Genomic DNA, 15116 nt, shown 5'->3' on the forward strand with positions numbered 1-15116 from the left:
TTTGCTAGGGCTGCCATAACAAAATAACACACCCTGGGTAACTTAGACAACAGAAATATCTTTTCTCACAGTTTTGGAGGTGGGAAGTCCTCAAGGTGCCAGCAGCATTGGCATCCTCGAAGCACCTCTTCTTGTCTCTTCACTTGGCTGTCACTTTAAGCATACACACGGCCCTGGTGTCTGCTTGTATGTGCTTATCTCCTTCTCTTGGAAGGAAACCAGTGTAATTGGACTAGGGCCACCCTTATGGCCTCATTTTAATTTAATTACCTCTGGAAAGATGCTGTCTCCAAATAATGTCATATATTGAAGAATCTGGGGTTAGGGCTTCAACATATGAATTTTTGGTGAACACAACTCAGTCTATAACAAAGGCCTAAAGAGGGAAGCAGTCCTGAGTAAGGCTGGAGGACAAAGAGTTTGGAAGGATGTAGAGAAAAAGTGGAGAGATTATTGATTGTATATGTTATCAAGAGGTGATTGACTCTTTTATGGGAGATTTTGAGAAAAAGCAGTAATAGGGATATCATTTTTAAACAAATCATTAAACAGTTAACTTCAGAGGACTAAATGTATACAAAATAGTCATACTAAACTACATAGTTTAGCTATAAATTATATTTACATTGTTACAATAATAAAAAATAAATGATGGTTTAATTAAAAATTGTATAATATAACTATTTTAGGAAGATGAAGAAAACTACTGGGAAATTGGTAGTAGTGCAAGAATGAAGTCTCTATCCTCCATAGTAGAAAGACAATAGATGTTTAAAATGGTAAAAGTGAGTGATAACATAGTCATGTTATTTAGAAATATGAAGGTATATAATATGAGAATCAATGAAAAGTTTTGAAAATGATATCCCCTAGGGATGAGGATTCAGTGGTAGGAGTGACAGGAAATAGGACTATGTACATATCTTTGTTTGATAAAATGAATTTAATGTGGATGGTAAAACAATATTACATTGCTTTCTTTATTTTAGATTATAAGATTAATGCATATTTATTGTAAAAAATTTGAAAAATAAAGGTGCCAAAAGAAAATATTCATCATTAATGTAGTTAATGCACACACATGCTGCACTTGCTGTTTTATAATCTTTTATTACTTAAAAGCATATGGTGATTTTACTGTGACATTGCTTTTTATATTTTTTTAAAAAAATAAAAATGCAAAGAAATCCAAAGAAGAAAAATACTAACTCTCCTTGGAAAAGAGAGGAAGTGACGTTGAACTGGGTCTTAACATATAATAATAAAATGATTGAGTTCTTTCTGAGTCAGTCAATTTGCTAACTGCTTTACATACATCATATCATTTAGTTCTCCTAATAACTCTTCAATTTCAATTATAAATCTCAATTGTACAGAGTAGGAAACTACGGCTTAGCAAGATTTTTGTTCAAGTTCATTTGGCTAATAAATGACAGTGCTAGAACTTTAAATACCACAACCACCGGGTAAAAAGTGCTGTGGGTGTTGGTCTAGAACACACCCAGATAACCAGCCTCCCTGACTCCAAGGCCTGGGTCATTAACCTCTTCACCATACCCGGTAGCTGGGTAAGTGAAGGAAGAGGGGAGGACCCTGTTGATAGAATAAACTATATATAGAATAGAAGAGTGAGGACTTCAGGCCTGGTTTGAGCCTGACATTTCTTTTTCCTGTGTGGATATCATGGTATTTGTGGACAGGGATTTGGCTGAAAAGTTTAATTGAGGTAACAATAACGAGTACCTTGCCTAACATGGACTTCTATCAACAGGCCTCTGGTTGTCAAACAGGGACATCCATACCAGTGATGAACATCAATGTGAAAGGAGTCATCAGTCTTAACTGGTTGGTAAGTAATTTAAAACATTAATTCTATATGAAAACAAATATAAATATATCATGGAGTAGAATGGAAAACTTATGAATTTTTAAGTTGAAGCTGAAGACTTCAAAGTTTTTATTTTTATTTATTTATTTATTTTTTTTGCTTTTGGCTGGCTTTTATGACGATCTTCTGGATCTCAAGGGTCTGGGTTTCACTCTTTCTCATTAGGAGCTCTTTATTGGAAAGTTTTAAAGTAGTACTCTGTGAACAATAAGAATCTGATTGAGAATAACATGATCAGATTTGTTTAAAGTGTTATTTCCCCCTAAGGAAATGTCATAATGCATAACCATAATAACAACAAAAATGTAATCATGGCTTTTCTTTTACTGACCCTAGACTGAAAATACATTAATTTTCACTGATGGTGTTGATTTAGGAAGAATATTAATGAGTTAGAGCCATAGAAATAAAAAAATCTCCAAATCCATATTACTATAATATAAACTGACCTGTCTCAGAATATTTCCTGAGACCGTTAGCCTGTTTTCCCAATGCTAAAATAATCAGTTCACCTGGAGACCAGAATTACATGGAGAACTTCAGACAAAACTCATCAGCACACTGGATTTATCTCTTCTCAAATAGAGATTCTGGCAACCTATAGAAGCTGCTCTAAACTGTACCTTACGAAATAGCGAAGGAAGTTGTCTGTTGTAGTTAGATTTCTAGAGGGAAAAAGATAAGATGAAAACCTGACAGCTTCTAAATGCAGTGTAATATTCTGGATTGGATCTTAGAACACAAAAAGAACATTAGTGGAAAACTGGCAAAATTCACATACAGCCAGGAGTTTAATAGTAATTTACCAGCATTGGTTTCTTAGTTTTGACAAATGTATATGGTAATATTAGTGTTAGCTGAAAGTGGGTGAAAGGTGTATGGAAACTCTGTGCTCTATCTTTGCAACATTTTTGTGAATAAAATTATTCAAATATAAAACATTTATTAAAAATATTTAAAAACCATTGACTTCAGTGTTATGAAAACAGAAATATTTGTTGATTTGATACCAAATCCCCAAATAATGTTTAAAACTATTGTGTTATGTTTAAAATTTCAAAAATTTTCACCTTCTTGCTTAGACTATCATGAATGCCTTGTTCCTTCAACATTAAGAACTTTGTCATATTTACTAGATAGATGATTTATTTTCATCAAGATATTTTAAGTTCAATACTCATTTTTAAATCCCCATTGTACTACATTTGGCAGTTAAAAATGTTTAAGAGGTATAAGTATCTCTAATCTGTACTACAGACAATGGGTTTGCATCCTTTCCTCCTGCCATAAAACACATGCAATTATGATAGGAAAGCAGTGGTGAGAAGAGGTGTTTTCTGCCTGTTGTATATTGCCAGTGAGTAAGGATGCTAGGGAAGGTAACTAGGTTCTTCTTGCTCAGAGGGCAAGTGCTGGACAGTGACACTGCAGAGGCTCATCCTGTGCACAAAGGTATGGTCTCCATGCTGTACTTTCTAATCTACCTTTTTTGGGTCATTTATTCTTCAGTAATTGCTTGTTCATTGACTTTTTCTGTAATTACTTTTTTTCAATTTGTTCATCAGCTTTTCTGATTGCCAAACAATGTGCTTTAAATTTGGTGAGCTGACTCTGTGATGAATGATTATAAATGCACATATTATTTTTTCTTAAACATTTTTAAAAGCTAATTTATCCACAACTTCATGTTTGAATATTGCAGTCATTTAAATAGATTTAGAAAAAGGCAAACTCTATAACAATCTTTAGTGAAAGATACATTTGGGACTTAAAAACTTCAAGGGAATTAATCTCTGATTCACCTTGAAACTACTCTGACAAATATCCTCTCTTTTGCTTCCATGACTACAAAATTCTGCTGTTTTCAGATTAACCTAGGATAAAATTATTGTGTGCTTTATAAATTTTAGAACACTCCTGCGAAGGAGTTGGTATTTCTTAAGATGAGGAAATGGAGGATTAGAAAGGCAAGTAACTACACACATAGAAAATTTAGGGAAGATCATTAACTATTGGGTAGTATGATCACCACCTGGGTGATGGGATTAATCGTACTCCAAACCTTAGCATTAAGCAATATACCCATGAAACAAACCTGCACATGTACCCTGTTGTATCAGTTCATTTTCTCACTGCTAGAAAGACATACCTGAGACAGGGTAATTTATAAAGAAAAGAGGTTTAATTGATTCACAGTTCCCCATGGCTGGAGAGGGCTCAGGAACCTTACAATCATGGCAGAAGGGGAAGAGGCAAGTCTTACATGGTGGCAGGGGAGAGAGAGTGACCAAGAGCAGGGAGAACTGCCTTATAAAACCATCGGATCTTGTGGGAACTCACTCACTATCACGAGAACAGCATGGGGGAAAATGCTCCCAGGATCCAATCACCTCAACACCTAGGGATTACAATTCAGTATGAGATTTGGGTGGAGACACAAGGCTTAACCGTATTGCCTCTGAATCTAAAATAAAATAAAAGTTTAAATTATTTTAAAAAAACAAATAAATTTAGGGAAGATCAGGCAAGAAACTTTGCATAGGAGGTACCTCTCAGCAGTGTGGATAGCGAGGTATAAGGATAGAGGTGATATTATCTCTCCCTACTTCTGAAATTTCAACTTTACTAATAGTGCATATTAATTTAACAATCAAATATTTTCATAAAGCAAAATAAAATTACCTAATGATTGTGATTTTCTTGTTTCTTATGATGTTTGATCTATATACAATGGAATAATTTGTGGGTGTCTTTGCTTCCCAAATTACTGATTACTGATTTCTGTCAATTGAATATTCAGTTCAGTCAATACTCCTTTGAATCAATTTTCTGATTTTCCTCTACCAGATTAGCCATCTAATATATTATTATTTTTCAATAATATTCAGACAAGAATATTTATTAAATACTTACTCTGTGCCCAGAATTGTATTAGACGTTGTGGAAGGTGCAGAATGGTGGTAGGAATAAAAACTAATAATCGGCTAGGTGAAGTGACTCATACCTATAATCCCAGAACTTGGGAGGCTGAGGCAGGAGGATCTCTTGAGCTCAGGAGTTTGAGACTAGTCTGGGCAACATAGTGTAACCCCATCTCTACAAAAAATTAAAAAATTAGCTGGACACGGTGCCGTTGTACCTGTGGTCCCAGCTACTTGGGAGGCTGAGGTGGAAGAATAGTTTGAGCTCCAGAGGTCGAGGTTGTAGTGAGCCATGATTGTGCCACTGCACTGCAGCCTGGGTGACAGAGCAAGGCACTGTCTCAAAAAAAAAAAAAAAAAAAAAAAAAAACTGCGCAAAGCCTAATAATGGATAATGTTTATTGAGTCCTTGTATGCTAGAGAGCATTTTTAAAGCCTTACATGAATTACCTTATTTTATTTCCCACAACAACCCAATGAAGTAAACTATTATAATCCACCATTATATATTATACATTGTACACTATTTATTATATTGTAATATGATATAGCATAAAATTTAATATTATAGGATTGATAGATTATGATATGCTATAATATCAAATATATTAGATCTTATACATCATTTTATAGATAAGGAAATTAAATTTTAATAAATTAATTAAATAAAATTTAATTTCCTTATCTATGAAATTTTGAGACAGGGTCTCTCTCTGTTGCCCAGGCTGGGGTGCAGTGGTGTGATCTCGGCTCACTGTAATCTCCATCTCCATGGCTCAAGTGATCTTCCCACCTCAGCCTCCCACGTAGCTGGGACTATAGGCGTGTGCCAATCTGCCTGGGTAATTTTTGTATGCACATATTTTTGATAGAGATGGGGCTTTGCCATGTTGCCCAGGCTAGTCTCAAACTCCTGGGCTCCAGTGATCCACCAGCCTTGACCTCCCAAAGTGCTGGGACTACAGGTGTGAGCTACCGTGCCTGGCTGGAAATTAAGTTTTAGAGAAAATAATGACATTGCCCAAGGTCAAATTGCTGATAAGTGACAGACAGGATTTGAATCCAGCATATTAGACTCCAGAGCTTAACTGCTTAATTTTTTAGATGGCTTTCTGAGGGGTTTACTACATAGCTGGAGAGAGACAAGACGCATACACTGCACCCCAAAACCCCACCAAAAGCCATACAAAATAGTATTAGACAAAAGCCATAGTTTATGCTTAGCCTTATGTCTACCACTTCAGAGGCATGCATTTTAGGGTTGTGGAATAGACTAAATAAGTGCCAAAGGGCGCTTAGGAATTCAGATGAGATCAATGAGATGTAGTGTCGCTAAGAAAGGCTTTGTGAAAAAGGTGGACTTTCAAGTTGGGGCATGGCAATATTTAGATAGGAAAGACCAAAAAACATGAGCAAAGCCCAAAGGTAACAGTGAGTCATGGATGTATCTCTATCAGATAGGAGACCATTTGGCTTACACAATGAGTACATGCTGAGAAAGGTGAGAAATAAGTCAGAGAGGACAGGGAAGCCCTGAGACTGGTACCTTGGAAGCTTGGCTCAGCAGTCTAGATTTAATGTGAGTGATGGTAATAATCGTGACAATAACAATAAACGATAAACAAGCTTTACAGTTGTCCCTATGCTTTCAAAGACATAATCTTAATGTATGTGTTTGTAGAATATTAATGTGGCAGAAAATGGACTGCAGTACAGAATGCTTAGATTCAGTGAGGCTCATTAGGACATTACTATTAGCCAGAAGTGCAAAAAGGAGCATTTAAGCTAGGGTCAGGGTAATTAAGGGGACCTGGAGGATGTAATAGCTATTAAATGTCTACTGTGTGCCAAAGACATTAAATATGCTGTGTTAATGTTCAAAAGAATTAAATGTTATATATGACATTCTGACATGAGCTCAAGGCCTGGTTCCAACACTTACTAATTGTGTGACATTAGGTAAGCTATTTAAATGCTCACTGCCTCATTTTTGCAATAAAATACTTGTTGGGCATCTATCAAATGCCAGCATTGGACTAAGTCTAGGAAAAGAATGGTGAAATAAACAGAGACTCTCCTTGTACTTATGAAGCTTACAGTCCATGAGGAAGACTGATATTAATATGTAAATATATTAGTTTTCTACTGCTGCATTAAAAGTTACCACCAATTTAGTGGCTTAAAACCATCAGTCAGTCACTTAAAAAAATCCCACTAGTTTATTTCTCACACTTCTGTAGTTCTGAAGTCCAGACTGGCTCAACTGGTTTCTGCGCTTCCGGTTTCACAGGACAGAAATCAAGGTATCTGTTACCTGGGCTCTTATTGGACAGCTTTGGGAAGAATTGGCTTCTGAGCTCATTGAGATTATTGGCAGAATCTAGTTCCTTGTAGTTGTGGGACTGAGGCCCCTGTTTTCTTATTTGCTGTCCACTGGGGGCCTCCCTTAACTCTGGCAGGCCCCTATATCTCAGAGGCAGCACGGCGTGCCAAATCCTTCTCACACTTGGAATCTCTGACTTCTCTTTGTGCCACAGCTCTTTGACATCCTCTTTTACTTCCATCTAGAGAGTGTTCTCTCCTTTTAAGAACTCCTGACTAGATTGGATCCACCTAAATCACTCAGGATACACTTTGTATTTTAAAGTCTATAACCTTAGTTCCAACTACTAAGTCCCTTTCACCATGTAACATAACGTATCACAAGTTCCAGAGATTAGAACATCTCACAGTAGGGGATGGAAGGTGGCGGTGGGTGGGGGGTGGGGGGATGGAGGACATTATTCAGCTTAGCAAAACTTCCAAAACATATCACAAATATGCTTAGTTTTCTTTATTTCCACAGCCCCAAACCAATCTTTCACACGGACTGTTACCATAGACCAAATTAGTCTTCCATTTTTAGACTGTTCCTGTGGACTTCTAAACAGTTTATCTGCTTTTGTTCTTGCCCCTTTCTAATCCCTTCTCACAGGGCAGCCAGAGTGATCCTCTAAAATGTGTTGCTCATTTCCTATCTCTCTACAGCTTCCATTGTTCTGACAGCCAAGTTCCTCGTTCTGACCACACAGACTTGTGGGACTGACATCTTTTTTCTTCTTTAACCTTTTTTTGTTTCACTCTACCTTCACTCCATCAGGCTGAAGTAACAATAACCTACTTGTAGTTTCTTGTATAGAGCAGTATTTTCTCACTCCTGAGTCTTTGCCCATCTAGAATTCTACGTCCATGGTGCTTCCTGCACTATCCTACCTCCTCCCAACAACCTGGTTTTAGCTTTCTCCTTTCTTTTTCCATCAGTTCTGATCTTAAAAATCTTTCTGTTGACATCTCATTAGAAATTGGTCCCCACATGTTTCGTATAGCATACTCTCCCCTCTCCCCCTTCATAATATTGATTTGTCATAACAGATAATTAAACACAGCACATACTTTATACCAGGCATTGTTCTAAAAACTTTAAATATAGTAACTCATTTAATTTTCTCAAGAATCTTTGAGATAAGTACTATTATCACATTCATTTTACAGGTGAAGAAACTGAAGTACAGAGTTGTTAAATAACTTGTCCTAAATGATAGCTAATAGGTAGAAGAACCCAAAGCATCCAGCTCCGTAGTCTACCCTTCTAACTAATACGTAACATTGCTATTATCTCTAATGAGGTATGCATGTGTTTTCTCACTGTGGTTGGTACAGTAATGTCGTCCCAAAGAAGTCCATGCTCCAGTCCCAAAACCTGTGACTATGTCACAAAGCATGACAAAATGAATTTTGCAGATGCAATTAAGGTTATTACTCAGCTGGCTTTAAGGAAAAGTATGCTTAATTATCCAGGCAACTCCAGTCTAATTACACAGGGCCTTAAAAAGCGGAAAACTGTGTCCAGCTGGAAGCTAAGAGATGCAAGGGAAAAGGAAATCAGAGAGATTCAAGGCTTGAGGAAGATTGGAGTCATGGCTGTTGGAGGGTCCATTTGGAAAGCATATGAAGAAGGAATGCTGTGTTCAGGAGCAAAGACCAGCCACCAAAGCTAACAAGGAAACTGTGACTTCAGTCCTACAACCACAAGGAACTGAACTCAGCCAGCACTTTAAATGAACTTAGAAAAGGATTCATCCCCAAAGCCTCCAGAAGAAAACACATCCCTGCCAACACCTTCATTTTAGTCTTATGAAACTCTAAGCTGAGAACTAGCAGAGTCGTGTTGTATCCAGACTTCTGACCTTCAAAACTGTAAGGTAATAATTGGGTATTGTTTTAAGCTACAGCGTTTGTTTTGATTTGCTACGTTAGCCATAGAAAACTAATACAGAGTTTAAATAATCAGGGCTTAGTTATGACTGGAAGTGGGAGAGATGAAGAAATGGGAAGTGCCAATAATAAACGTTTCAGGATTGAGAAACTTGGATGTCATTATTTAGTCAACAGAATTTGGGAGGATATTCAATTGAGGGAAGGATTTAGAGTTCAAAAATTCTTTGTGAAATATATTGTTTGAAATATGTAAACCTGGTAGTCAGATATATCAGTTTAGAGCTGATAGACAGGTCCTGCGGTTAGAACATGCATTTGGGAGTCATTGACATGCAGCATCATTGCTTAATCTATAAATCTGACAGTAGTACAGTTATGGTGAAGGGTTGCTATGAGACACAAACGGCATAATACTAGAGCAGTGCCTGGAATTTGATAAATGCCCAATAAATGTTTGGTATTATGATTTCAAATTTATTTATGAGGAAACTGATGCTCAGAAAGTTCCAGAAACTTGTCAATGTGTCTGGAAAATGTAGGAGCCAAGGCTTCAACCTAGATCTGCCCATTATGCAGTTTGTTCTCTTTCTCCTGTGCCATAGGAGATAGTAAAAAGTGTTAATTCAAACATGTAGAAGCATCCCTAGGTGTTTTCTTTAGTTGTCAAGTTTAGAAACATGAGAAACCAAATCTGACTAATAGAATTGGAGAAACGAATGTATTGGGTGCCTTATGGAATCCTAGAAAAGCTTGGGAACTACGCTAAGTAAATGAGCAGAAACCAAGGGAAGCCAAGGGGCAGGAACCAGCCAGAAGAACTATTGGATGAGTACACCTCTGCCACCAACTGGAACTAGGCTGTGTGGTGGGTACTGTCACCACCAAAGGCACCAGAGGCTGGCTATACTTGTGGTCACTGCCAGTCTGGATCTTGGATGTTGTAGCAATCATCTCTGAAGTGTTTGGAATAAACTCCCTACTGTCTCTACTTTCTTTGATTCATTCCCTCCATATTAAGCCCTGGCTTAGGGCATTTTAGCAAAGATTCTGTTATGGGCCAAATTGTGTGTCCTCGCTTCCCCCCCCATTGAAGTTCTAACCCCTAGTACGTCATAATGTGACCTATTTTAGACATAAGGTCTTTACAGAAGTAATTAAGTTAAAGTTGTTAGGGTTGGCTGTAATTCAGTATGACTGCAATTCAGCATGACTGCTATCCTTATAAGGAATAAAGTTTTGTCATAGTCACATACAGAGGCAATACCATGTGAAGACAGAGGGAGATGTCCATCTACAAGCTGAAGAAACGGACCTGGAGCTGGTCCTTCCCTTATAGCCTCAGAAGGAACCAAAACGCCTGCCAACACCTTTATCTTAGACTTCCATTTTCTACAACTGTAGGAAAATAAATTTCTGCTGTTTAAGCCACCCAGTCTATGGTATTCATTGTGGCAGCTCCTAGCAAACTAATACAAATATGAAGGAGATTCGCGTAGTAATCCCTTACTTTGCCTGATTCTTCAATTTTACCCATTGACATCCAGGACATCTTTTCTTCTCAGCATTAGAATCAGGTCCAGGATACCAAATATAGCTTTTAACCTATACTTTTTCTTCAACAAGTCTCAAAATATCTACATAATATACAGCCATAATAATGTAGGGGAAGCTTTCTAGAATAATGCAATTTCCCCTGTGTAAGGAACACTAATGAGCAGATTCTTCATACTAGAAAACTGACTATAAAACTGATAATTGTACTAGTTATGGTAAAGAGTTGTTATGGTAAAGTCTTTATGAAAGACTTGAACCCTTCAGACAATTTCACCTCTGAAACACTCCACCGAAAACTAACTTTGGGTTTTGTACAAACAATTGTGCAGCTAGATGACCAAATATATTTCTCTTTAATCTGTCCTTTCTCTGGCATTCCTTTTTCTGGCAAATAAAAGTTCTATCTACCTGATTTCTCAGTCCAGAAACCTGAGTATTTTTTACTTTACTAATTTCTGATTCACCTTCCCCATTCAATTAATCATTGTGTGCTGTTGACTCAAGTACCTAAAGCCAGTAGTCTTCCCCATCCATTTTTCTCATGCCCTTTGCTACTATCTGAGCTCAGCATACCATCATCTCTCCCCAAAGTTACCACCACAAAATCTCAATTGTTTTCCTTGATTCCAGGGATCATTCCTCCAATCATTTCTGCATGCTCTAGCTAGAGTCTTCTATGCGCAGGTTGGTTCTGGAGAGCATTTAAATCCTTCACTGGCTTTCCATGGCCTTCAGGATAAAGCATAGGAATTTTGTGGCATGGTTTACTTAGTTCTTGACTATCCCTCTAGTCTTTGCCTCCTTCTGTGATCTTACCTCTTCTCTTTCCCCCAGTCCTATGCTCTGCTCTGGCCATAACACCAACATTAAATTTCTTTTTGTACTCATTGTCTCCAGGATTTTGTACTTTAAATTCCATCTGTCTGGAAGTTGTCACCCACTCTTTCTTCCTAGAACTCCCATTTTTAATGAAGGGTTTTTATTTAGATATCAGATCTCAGTGCCTCACTTACTAGGTGAATTACACTATGCAAAGTACTTAGTCTTATGCTTCAGCTTTCTCATCTGTAAAATGGGGATATCAAGTAATGCTCTTCAATGAGCCATTGTGCAGAATAACAGAGTTAAGTTTTATAAAATGCTTATAATAGCCAAGTGGCCATTGTGAGCACGCAATAAATGGTAGTTATTACTATTTTTAATGCCATTCTCTTTAAGATTTCCTTATTATACCACTCCTGAACTCAAAACCAAGTTTGGAATGCTTCCTACATACTTACATAGCTCCCTACATTTTCCCCATGTTAGCACATATATGTTGTTTAAAGTGTTGGGTGCTTGTGTGTGAGCTCCACGAGGGTGCATTTGTATTCCTTATGTAAAGAACAATGTGGATACCTAATGCATTTTTTTAAATGAATGAGATTCTTCTATTATCAGTTCTTCCACAAGAGGCATCAAGTTTGATCTATAATCTACTCTGGTAGACAACATCTAGAGCTCTCGAATGTTTTTCTAAGCTTCTAGACCTGCATAAGCCATAAGTATTAAGCGAAAGATTAGAGATACAGCAGTGGTATGGCGTAAGTGTCATAAACAATGGCTTAACTATTGGGCCAAATTAAACTAATGTTTACTGAGAATAAGTTTGGTGCTAGTCAATTATTATCACTCAGTCTTCACAAATATCAAATGAGTCAAGCATCATTTTGCTTATTTTATACATAGGCTATCTATGTAACTAATCTATGTAACTAAGGATCAAGCAAACTAAGGGACTTTTGTTTCAAGTCACACAGATAATGTTCCTTTGAAGCTAATTCTTGACTAAAGTCTTTGCATTTTCCATCTTACCAGGATGGATAGCCATTCACCTAAGGGAAAGGCAGTGATGACAACATGAAATATTAAACATATATATATAATAATATTTGAAGATTTTGTTGACATATAAGGTACCAAATTATTAGTTTCTTGTCTTCTTGTGAATTGATCTTTCTGAAAATTACCTGCTCTTAAGCAATAAGAGTTTAGCTCTTGGTAAGTTTTTAATAAATACTTGGTTACTCTTTCATGTGTGAATGTTGCTTAATACCTTATGATACATGTGCAGCACTTCCCAGTAATATAGGAAGAAATGCTTACATTCTTTTTTTATTTTTATTTTTATTTTTTTTGAGATGGAGTCTCGCTCTGTCTCCCAGGTTGGAGTGCAGTGGCGTGATCTCAGCTCACTGCAAGCTCTGACTCCTGGGTTCATGCCATTCTCCTGCCTCAACCTCCCAAGTAGCTGGGACTACAGGCGCCCGCCACCACGCCCAGCTAATTTTTTGTATTTTTAGTAGAGACGGAGTTTCACCGTGTTAGCCAGGATGGTCTCGATCTCTTGACCTCATGATCTGCCCACCTTGGCCTCCCAAAGTGCTGGGATTACAGGCGTGAGCCACTGCGTCTGGCCTAGTTACATTCATTTTTATGCAACAACCAGCCTCAGGAATTAGCAGCTACTTTTTAACAGAAATCATTCTTAGCTAATGAGTTCAGTCTTTCTCCAGTTGGTATTGAGGTGGTTTTGTGAGATCTGCCTCTTTTGGAGAGGGAATTATACCTAACAGTAATTGAGCTCTCTCAAGAAAGCTGGGTGGTCTTGTTGCCTTTATCAAGGAGAAGCATTCAGCTTGCACAAATCTTTTCTGGGATAAATAAAACACCAGTGATGTGGGTGTACCCGAACCCCATGGTGGGCATTCGTCACTTCATATTTCTATGTTTTAATTCAAATCCTACACTGTGGAAACAACATATGACATCCTGAAATAGTTCTGCCAGCTCATCCTCTGTTAACTTTAAAAATATCTAACATTTACTGAATGCTTACTATGTGCTGACACTGTGTAAAACTCATTACTGTCATCATCTTACTTAATGCTCATAACAACCCTGGTGAATTTGAATGTGTTCTCCATTTCACAGGTAACTTGTTCGAACTTCCTCAGCCAGTAAGAGGCATAGCTGAGAATCTAATCCAGGCTGTATCACTGCGAAGCCCATGTTCCTAATCACTATGCTATGTTACTTTAGTAAAGTGTGCTACTATCCATCGGACACAAGAGAGATGTTAGACTGGAGTAATTTTATCCTAGTCAGGAGCCTAGCGAAAGAGCCTTTATTTAATGGTTTTTATACATTTTGCTGTTAGAAAGTAAATTCCTAGTGCTTTTATTGTCTCTACCTGTTGCTTATAAATGTGTTAATAGATTTTAGACTTGGGTTCTTTGATCAGGGACCATCTTTTATACTTTATGAATATCTCCAACTATGCAATACATTGCTTTGAAGTTGAAAACATACAATAATACTTTGTTAATTAAAGTAAATGACCACAGATGTTGCAGAAAGTCAGGACTCAGACAGATAGTGGTCTACATGTGTCTGGGCTTTGAACTGTGTTTATCAAACGCACAGGAGTATACGTAGGCTATATTGGGCTGCTTTCTAATTATAGGTCACCTGACTTTTCAGTTGTTCTTTTTCAGTGACATAGGATCAACAAATCAATCAAGCTATGCTTCTTTAATTACAGCGTAGCAAGACCAACTTGGGTAGAGTGAGCAAAATTACACAATTTAAGTTACTTTGTAACACATCAAAGAAAAAACCATCTGTATTACATTTTTAACTGTCAATCTTATCAGCAGAAGCAGAAGTATTTTTATGTACTTGAGAAACAGCTGAAGAAACTCTCTTAATATGATGTATTGGAAAAGCAATGAAGTAGAAGATAGAGATTTATCTGACTTGGATGCAAAGAAATTTAGGGAAAATTTCTCCAGCACCATCCATTCACATTAATTTACTGACAATTTGGATGCCATAAACTGGACCAAACTCTGAGTATAATAAGAATTAACCTTCATTTGGCCAGTAAAGCGAAATCTTTGTCCTGCATATCAGTAGGTTTCTCTCAGGTTGATTGTGGCAATGTATGTGATACTGGCCTCAAAAGTACAGAGGATGAAAAGAAAAGAACAAGACTAGATCTCATTATGTAGACCAGTGAGCCCATGTAATGTCATTAGTGAAACTGGGCCTTAGGCAACAGGAAAATAATGCAAATTCTCTTACACAAATAAGGCTCTATTTGTGGCTACTATTTGGTGGAAAGGAGAGAGAAAGGAGACATAGAAAAAGAGAGGGAAGAGAAGTGATAACAAATGAAAGGAAGAGTTGGGAAAGTGTTGAAGTTACAAATGAAAATTAACATCACTGCCAGATGGCTTACTGAAGTTTTTCGGCATTTGAGCTAGAGAAGAGAAATAAATCCCCTATTTGCTTCGTGAAATTAAGAAACATGGGAAGTCATGATGGGTCTTGGATTTCACAGTAAGCAAATAGCATAAAACTAAGGTGGCCAAGTGGTAACTAATTTGGCCTCCGGTTCTCTGAAAGTTGGTGATTGGATTTTGCTAAGTGATCATTCAAGAAAATGACCTCTC

General features: G+C 37.3%; 1 long non-coding RNA gene across 2 annotated transcripts in view; it reads left to right on the forward strand.

Moving 5' to 3' along the window:
* Positions 1-15116, forward strand: part of LOC129048726 (uncharacterized) — a 327568-nt gene that overhangs the window by 192306 nt on the left and 120146 nt on the right. For both annotated transcript variants that reach the window (XR_008511303.2, XR_008511304.2), the window contains exon 2: positions 1772-1849. This is a non-coding gene — a long non-coding RNA (uncharacterized LOC129048726). The remainder of the gene's footprint in view (positions 1-1771; positions 1850-15116) is intronic.

Source organism: Pongo abelii, chromosome 9, assembly GCF_028885655.2.
Source record: "Pongo abelii isolate AG06213 chromosome 9, NHGRI_mPonAbe1-v2.0_pri, whole genome shotgun sequence".
Classification (NCBI taxonomy): Eukaryota; Metazoa; Chordata; class Mammalia; order Primates; family Hominidae; genus Pongo; species Pongo abelii.